This window comes from Mus caroli, unplaced genomic scaffold, assembly GCF_978045245.1.
Source record: "Mus caroli unplaced genomic scaffold, Mus_caroli_1 scaffold_15, whole genome shotgun sequence".
In the NCBI taxonomy this organism is placed as follows: domain Eukaryota; kingdom Metazoa; phylum Chordata; class Mammalia; order Rodentia; family Muridae; genus Mus; species Mus caroli.
The window spans coordinates 56,332,566-56,341,726 of record NW_028227270.1 but is presented as its reverse complement, the minus strand read 5'-3'; the positions used below and the strand labels follow the sequence as shown (position 1 = coordinate 56,341,726).

Below are 9,161 nucleotides of genomic sequence, written 5' to 3'. Positions count from 1 at the left end.
TTACTGGGTCTCTATACTGGCAGCTGAATATAGTTTCTCTCTGATACAAGTCATATAGCAAATTGTTTGGAGGTACAGAGCTGACTGTGGAAGCCCAGGTTTCTCCAGCTGGGTTAGAAAACTCATGATGAGTTGTGCTAGTTGTGTGTACATGCGTGTGTGTGTGTGTGTGTGTGTGTGTGTGTGTGTGTGTGTGTATGGGGGACATAGGGTGTATGTGTGTATGTGTGTGTATGTGTGTGTGTACATGGGGGACATAGGGTGTGTGTGTGTGTGTGTGTGTGTGTGTGTGTGTGTACATGGGGGACATAGGGTGTATGTGTGTATATGTGTGTGTGTGTGTGTATTCATGTACATGTGTGTGCATGGGGGGGGGCACAGGGTGGAGTGTGGCACACTCTGCTGCCTGTATGAGCACCCATGTGGAGGGGTGATGAGAGACTATATGGAGGTGGCCAGGAGAGTTCAAGGGATGATTCACATGAATAACTTTGTCTGGTCCCTCATGGGATTCATGTGACTGGCCACTGGTTTTAACAGCAGTTTGAATTACAGAGTCACTCTTTGGAGCAGAGGCTGACTGCTGCTGGTCTCTCCTCCTACCCTGCTCACTCCCTCTTTCTGAGCAATCAGTCTCCTTAATCCATAACACCAGCAGAGAAGTTGCATATGGATTTTGATTGTTCAAGTTTCGTGCTGGCGTTTTGTAAAATCCTGATGAGGCTACCTTTCTCTGAACCTCAGGAAGCCCTCTATGGCATCTTTGCAAAGGTACCTGATTAGTGCAAGGCCCTGAGTTTGATCCCTGGGACCAATCAGAAGCATTAGTATCCTGGGGTGGTGTGGGGGCATCTAAAAATGGGACCTCTCTGTAATTGTCCCACACCCATGAATACAGGCTGTCTTTGTATCCCTCATTGAAATGACACTGGAGGTGGGATGCTGTCTAGAGGGGATATAATCTTGAAGAATATAGCTCCCTGCAGCTCAGATGTCCCCAAAGGGTAGAGAGATGAAAGACATCTGCCAGTAGCATTCCTGGCAGCTTTCATCACGAAGCCTAAATAGCATCTATCTCAGCATTTGCCTTGTCCAACACACTTATCTCAAGTGCCTGCAACAATGGCTAGTCAGAGGTATTTGGTGTATGTGGACATGTGCATGCCTTGGATGCTGTTCTATTACTGTGGTGAAGCCTAGTGACCAAGGCAACTTACAGGAGAAAGTGTTAGATTGGAGGCTAGCTTTGTTTCAGAAGGTTAGTCCATGATCACCGTATCAGGAAGTGTGGCATAACACAGGCAGGCGTGATGCTGGGGAAGTAGCTGAGAATTCACATCATACCCACAAGCTGTAGACCATGAGAAAGACAGACACTGGGCCTGGTGTGGGCTTATGAAATCTCAAAGCCTACCTCCCAGCAACACACCTCCTCCAACAAGTCCACATCTCCTATTCCTTCCCAAACAGTTCCATTAACTAGGGACCAGGCATTCAAATATGGCCTATGGGGCCATTTTTATTCAGACTACACAATTCATATAGGATGTATTCATATGTAGGTTGGATGGGATGTGCATGAAGGCTGGAGGTCAACCTTACCTACTGTCTTCAGAAGCCATTCACCTTCTTTTTTGTTTTTTGTTTTTTTTTAAATCTCCATATGTGTGTGGGTATTTCTGTATGTAAGTGAGGGCACATACATGCCACAATATGCATGCCATAGTCAGAGGGACAACTTGAGTGTCTATCATGGCCTTCCACTTTGTTTTGAGGCATGGTCTCTTGCTGTTCGTCATCACATTCACAAGGCTAACTGACCCAAGAGCTGCCAGCAACCCACTAGCTTGACCTCCCACTTCTCCTTAGGAGTCCTGGAATTATAGATCTACACTAGTGTTGTCTGGCTTTCAGTGGGTTCAAGCGATTTGAACTTAGGTCCCATGCTTGTATAGCAAACACTTTACTGATTGAGTCATCTCACCAGCCCCTGCTTAATATGTTTTTAACAAGTAGATGAACAACCTCTTACATTGCATACCACAGTTGCAATCTTGTATTTTAACCTACAAAGGACATGTTATCGCCGTGATCTTGGAGCACATAAACAGAAAGAAAACAGATATTCACTGCTCCAAATGACCTATCACTAAATACAGAGAGACCAAAAGACCTCTGCACAGTCCATTTACCAAGGGGTACTATTTGCCAACAAAGGGATCCTTCCATACATGGAGTCATCCTCTCCCTGGTATCTACTATGCCCTTGGCTATGGGCCTGCCCATGCAGAATACAGCACAAGCGTGCTTCCATCCAGGGTATGCTCTTGGCAGATCTTTCTTCACTTAGCCATGCCAGCCTCTCAATTTGGCATCTCTGTCTTCCAGAGAGTGATCTCTAGGCTCTTCATTCCACACAGGTGAGTTCTCAGAACCTAACCGAGGTCCTCTTCAGTTATTTGTGTTTCCTTGCACAGATGTTAGCATTTATTCAGATGACAACTCCCCTCAGGCTGCAGGAAACCTGCAGTGTTGTTCTGGTTTCATTTCTGTTGCATGATAAAAACACACTGACAAAAAAGCAACTTAAGAGGAGAAAGGGATTTGCTTCAGCTTACAGTTCCATTGGTGTGGGTATAGCATGCTTTGATATGTTTAATAAGTCTCTGGTTCCCTCTCCTGCCAGCAAGGCTGGCAGGTCCAGGGGAGAGGAGAGAGGCAGGAACCTCAAACAGCTAGTCACATCACATCCACAGTGATGACCAGGGAGAAGTGAGTGCCTTCATGCTTACTCATTACTTGCTTGCACTAAGTTCTATTTCTTTACTCTTGTACAGTTCAGTGCCCCTTGCCAAGGGTATGGTGCCACTCACAGTGGACTGAGTCTTCCCACTTCAATTAACCTTATTAAGACATATCTTCCACAGATATAACCACGGGCCAATGTAAACAATTCCTCACTGAGACTCTCTTCCCAGACAGTTCTATGCTAGGCAAAGTTGACCATTAAACTGATCATTACAAGTGTTGAGATCAAGATTTTGAAGTGTGTCTTAAGAAACTGAAGTGAAAAGAGAGGGCCAGAAAGTGTCTCAGAAGTATGAAGTCTGTGACTGTACACAAGCATTGTGTAGGATCTACAGCCTGCAAATACCAGGGCCCTACAGAAGACCCCAAGCAGCTGTGTATGCAGCACTCCTGGGTATAGCACGCTTTGATATGTTTACTAAGTCTCTGGTTCCCTCTCCTGCCGGCAAGGCTGGAAGGTCCAGGGGAGAGGAGAGAGGTACCAATCCTACCAAGGTCTCTCTGGGGCTGAGCCAAATGGAGAGTAAACAGCCCAAAAGAAACACACTGAGCTGAGCCGGGAGTCTTGTCGAAGCAGGAACTCAACTTTATGGCATCAGTCTCTCACTTATATAAGTTCAGAACATAGGGAGGGGGGATTTTGGTGGGTAAAGATGTCATAGGAGGCAGGGAAGGGTGACGGAGGGTAGGGAGTGACTGACAGGGCCAATGGCAAAGCTCTACATCAGCAACAGCCAGGCAGAGGCAGGGTCAAACAGGTCTTGTTGAGTCACTCCGATAAGGAAGTGACTAAGAAAGGTCTCAGAACTTGAGACAGGCTCGGGGTTTGTCCTCAAGGCCCAAACCAGGGCCAAAATGGGGCCCATCGCTCTCCCTTGGCACATCTCAAGATGGGCACAGCTATTTGATTTGTTCTGGCCAGTGAAATGGGAATGAGGATAGTTTAAAAATTTTTTTGCATGTATTATAACTGAATACCACAAGCCAATTCTCTGCTCACATGTGGAGTGCGTGCATGCATGTGCAGTGCTTGTGTGTGCGAGAGAGGGATGTGTGTGTGTGTGGGGGCGTGGTGTGCGGTATGTGTGCATGATGCACCAAGGCACACATGTGGAGATCAGTTCTCTCCTTCTACCACAAGGGTCCAGGGAATAGAACGCAGATCCTCAGGCTTGGCAGCAGGCAGTTCCTTTGCTCCCTGAGCTATCTTGCCGACATCACGGATTTCACCTTAGTAGATCTGGAAGGATCCCTTAGCACTGCTACCCGTGTGCATCCCATGTGGTTCACTGTCTCTCCCAGTTGCCCTACTCTCTCCCTCAACCATCCCAGCTGCCGTCTCTGCTCATCTAAGAGACTCTGACTTTGGGCAGCCTGTCAGTCAGTCTTCCATGACTATGGCCCTGGTTCCTCATGGCTGCTCAGGGACTAACCTCTCCCATTCAGTACTAGCCTCAGAACACAAGCCAGGCTGCTTCCTGGAGCAACTCTCCACCCACTTCTCCCTACCTGATCTCACACCCTCCTCCCCGCCCCTCATCTGTCTCAAATATTTATTCCCTCAGGACAGAAAGAAAAAGTTGAGTCTGTTTTGCTTTAAGATTCGAGGTTTTGGTGAAATCATTTCCCTCCAGTTTCCTGGCTTCAGTCAATGGCTTTCACTGCCTTTAAAATGTGACTCAAAACTCACCTCCTGCAAGGAACATTTCAGGATTGGTTGCACATGAATTGTTGCATTTGCTGCTGTGGCCCCCTGGAACTCAGCTATTCAAGAGCCTATGTAAACGTCCCCTTGTCGCTGAGTTCTTTTGTTGCAGTGTTCTTCTGGTTTCTATGCGGCCTTTTCAGATAGATTTTACACGTGGGATTAGGAGGAAGCACTCGGTGCTGACATACTGAGAAATATTAAAATAGCTTACCCTAGGAACAATAACAAGGTCACTGCCTTGGAACCTTCTGAGGCCAAAATTTCCGTTTCTTCAGGGGTTTGTCAAATACACAGATCTCTATATCACAGGCTCCAACAAGCATTGGGAACTAGCTTAGGTGACAGATTTTCTTTTCTGATGGCATGTTTATTGTAACCCAGTACAATGACCGTGTGTATTTACAGGGAACGGCACAGTGCTTCTGTATGTGGATATAAAGTGTATTGTGTCCCATCAGATGGCCAGCTCTCTGTCTCTTATTACTTCTTCATGTTTGGATATTTTCAGCTCCTCTCTTCTAGTTCTTCATGAAGTATGTAGAAGGTTGGGGGCTGGAGACTGGGCTCAGAGGTTAAAGTACTTACTGTATAAGCCTAAGGACCAGAATTTGGATGTTAGAAACCATGGAAATGCTACATGAGTGTGCAGCCCTGAGCTGGCTAGTGAGTCTGGATTTGCTGAGAGAGCTTGCCTCAGTGAATAAGGCAGATGACAGCTAACGTTAAGGATGTTTGAAAAGCCATATGAAAACCTACTATTTTACAAACTTCATATATGTGTGAGTTTAAATGGAGTTATCCTACATGGGGATAGTGTTCCTCCAAGAATCATGGGTTGCCAAATACAAATCTCAGGGGTAGGTGTGCGACACCTTCCCCCATTGAGTTGTTGGTCAGGATGCTCTTGCTTGCCCACCAGAACTGGATGGTAATAGCCTATTGCCAAAGACACCACAAACGTTGGTCACAGGACTTGGAGAGATCAAACTACTGACTAAAAGTTTCCTCCATTCTGGTAGCTTTCTTTTTTCTTTCTTTCTTTCTTTCTTTTTTTTTGAGTGGTAGCACTGAGGTTTATTGGAACATCCTAATACAGACACTGGGGCTTGCCCATTGTGCTCTTGATGTACAAAGCCTGGACGTTTTGCCAGTTTTTCTTGAGCAAGGACACCAAGAAATTGACAGCCAGATGAATGGTGTGGACCAGCTCATCATCAGTCATCTTCACGTGGCCAACAGCGATGGCCAGACACTGCACCTTCTTCATCTGGAACTTGATTGTAGATTTCACCTCATCCACTTTGGCCGCCATGTTTTATTGTGTGTCAGCAGGGAGGGGAACTTGCCAGCCTTGTTTAAGCCTGGGCCCAGGATACGTGGGATCTGCTTGATCAGAGGCCAAAAAGGCATCGTACTTCTTGGCCAGCTTCTTGACCAACTTCTTGTTCTTGTTAAGCTTCTTGAGTGCCTCGATGTCCATGTGGGGGATATCCATGGCCTTGGCTTCATCACAGTGCTGCTGGTCCTCCAGAACGCACACCGAGAACTTGGGGCGAGGGGTGGACTTAAGCCTGACGGTGCCCGAGAAACGTTTGTCCTTCTGAGGGTCGTAGTTCTTCAGGCTGATCTGCAGCCCCACCATCTCCAGAAACTTGCAGCGCTTGCGCTGGTTCTCGTGCAGGACTTCCCGCACCACCTCGTACAGGGTGTCGCGTGGGACTTTGCTGCTCATGACTGCAGCTGCCAGGGAAACCGGAAAGAAAGTCTGATAGCTTTCATAGTATGGGAGGTGCTGTGTAGGCTGCTGGGAATGAAGCAGGGGCAACTGTCTAGTGATTCTTTTTTCTGTGATGTGAACCCTGGGAACTACCATAATGACCCTGAGTGCAACACTGCCCTGAATGTTATGGAGGTGATTAACTGCCATTTATTTGGATTTAAGGCTTGCTATACAGGAATAAATATACACCTGCTACTATAATCTGGTCAAGGAACCCATGGTTTGGAGAGTTCATACGCCCCAGGAGTGAAGCTACTCCTATTATTTTGTTAAGTGAGCATCTGATCAGAGAAAGTGTGTGTGTGTGTGTGTGTGTGTGTGTGTGTGTGTGCATGTGTGTAGTAGTAGTAGTAGTAATAGTAGATGGTAGTTAATGCAGAAAGTCACAAATGAGGAGGTAGAGGCCACACAGAACATTTTGTAAAGGATTGGACCTGCTGCTGCCAGTGGCCTGGGCTGCTCCAGGAACCCAACTGAGGGGCCCTTCCTCTCCATGTCCCATGGCTTCCCCTCCCCTATTCTCCACTGCATTTCTGTTACCATCCTGTCACCTTTTCACACTGAGCAACTTCTCTCCTCTTTTCCTAATCCCATCATTATGTCATCTACCGTGGGATATTTGAAAACAAAAACAAAACAACCCCAAAGTGCTTCGATCCATCCCATTTTAAAGAAAACATTTAAAACCACAAAATGATCTGGGCAAAGGCCCATTGCACCCTGAGTGCATGCTTCAAAACATCAGGTTATGCTCGATAACTATATACACTAAAAAACATGCACACGTTCACTGAGGAAAGCTAAAAGCTATGAAGTAGGTCACTTGGGGTTAGATTATTGAACTAAGAAAATGACACTCTGCTGCCCAATCTGTCTGCTAGCTGCATGAGTCACATGATTCCCTAGTTCATGATGACATCCATGCTGTTGCCTTTGTCCTTCAGTGTGCTGTCAACGACATCTCTCCTGAATAGGATAAAAGGAGGAAGAGCTGTCTGAATGAGTCAGAGAAGGAAGGAAGGAAAGAAGGAAGGAAGGAAGGAAGGAAGGAAGGAAGGAAGGAAGGAAGGAAGGAGAGGGGGAGGAGGAGGAGGGGGAAGGAAGGAGGGAGGAAGGAGAGTAGGATTAGGGGGGAAGGAAGGAGGGAGGAGGGAGAAGGGGAGGAGGAGGAAGAAGGAAGGAAGAAGGAGGGAGGAAGGAAGGAGGGAAGAGGGAGAGAGACAGGTAGGAGAAAGGAGGGAGGGAAGAAGGAAGAAGGAAGGAGGAAGGGGGAGGAGGGAGGAATGAAGGAGGGAGTGAGAAAGGAAAGAGGGAGGGGGAGGGAAGAAGGAGGGAAAAAGGAGGAGGGAAAGAGGAATGAGATAAGAGAGATAGAGGAGAGAGGGAGGAAGAAGTGACGATGGAGGGAGGAAGGAGGGAGGGAGGAAGACTGAACAGGATGCTCAGACAATGCAGGAAGAGCTGAGATGGGTCTTTGCCCAGATCATTCTGTAGTTCCCTCAATCTCCTCTGTGCTGTGGTCTCGTTAGTTTGATTGTCCTTAAATCCCTATGTGTGGTTAGGTTTCTCCTTTTCCTGAGGCTTCCACCCATACTAGGTCACTTCATGGACCATTGGACCATTTCTTTCTGGTTGTTTGTTTGTTTGTTTTGTTTGTTTTGTTTTTTGAGACAGGGTTTCTCTGTGTAGCCCTGGCTGTCCTGGAACTTACTCTGTAGACCATGCTGGCCTCGAACTCAGAAATCTGCCTGCCTCTGCCTCCCAAGTGCTGGGATTAAAGGTGTGTGCCACCATTGCCTGGCTTCATGGACCATTAAGACCAGAGTTGCTGACTCTCTGGATCTGTAAGGTAACCGAGAAAGGAAAGGAGAACTCATTTGAATGCATCCCATTTTATCCACTATGCGACCTTGGATTCTGTTAGAGTTTGCCTGCTATTTTAAAGCATACAGTAGCTGAGGTAAGATTCTTAAAATATTAACATACCCCAGGCCTCAACACAGCATAATGTACTGTAAGTGATAATCAGAGCACAGCAGCAATACTCATCAGGGTTTACAAACCAGGTCTAAGAGGCATCATGTAATGGAAATCCACAGCCTCCCATCTATGGAAGCAAAACATGAGTCTGAAACTCAGTTCCACTCAGATTTTCATAAGCCTCAAGGACAGGCACGTCATGCTGAAGTGCAGAAGGGACTCAGCAGGAGCAGCAGTGACTTAGTCTCCTTTCACAGAGCCTTACCTTCGTCCCTTCTTGCTGTGCACTGCAGGCTGTTGACTGCAGTGGACTGACTGGGTATGAGGTCACCTGAAAACCTTCTTGGACTCTCCCTTAGCTTTGTTTCCTGCAGGGTTGAAATAACTTCAATAGACAGAAATTGAAATAGTAGGAGGGAAGGAAGGAAGGAAGGAAGGAAGGAAGGAAGGAAGGAAGGAAGGAAGGAAGGAAGGAAGGAAGGAAGGGAGGGAGGGAGGGAGGGAGGGAGGAGAGGAGGGAGGGAGGAGAGGAGGGAGGGAGGAGAGGAGGGAGGGAGGAGAGGAGGGAGAAAGGAGAGGAGAAAGGGGAAGAATGACAAGGATGAAGGGAGGGGAGGAAGAGGAGAAAGAGAGGAGGGAAGGAGTTATAGAGGTAGAAAGAAATTCGAGGAAAAGGACAGGACGAGCCCACACTCAGCTGGTTTGGAAATCATTCAGAAATATTTTACTTCTGGGTCACACAGGTAGCTCTGTGTTGAACAACGAAGGACCCGGTAGCTAACTCGGTTGTAGTGGTGATGTAATCTGAGTTGGAAAATCACTGACAGCCGGGCATGGTGGCGCACGCCTTTAATCCCAGCACTCGGGAGGCAGAGGCAGGCGGAT

General features: G+C 47.2%; 1 pseudogene; it reads right to left on the bottom strand.

The window, feature by feature from the left end:
• Nucleotides 1–5,603: 5,603 nt before the first annotated feature.
• On the bottom strand, nt 5,604–6,248 carry LOC110308366 (large ribosomal subunit protein uL1 pseudogene; annotated as a pseudogene).
• Between the last annotated feature and the right edge of the window lie 2,913 nt (nt 6,249–9,161).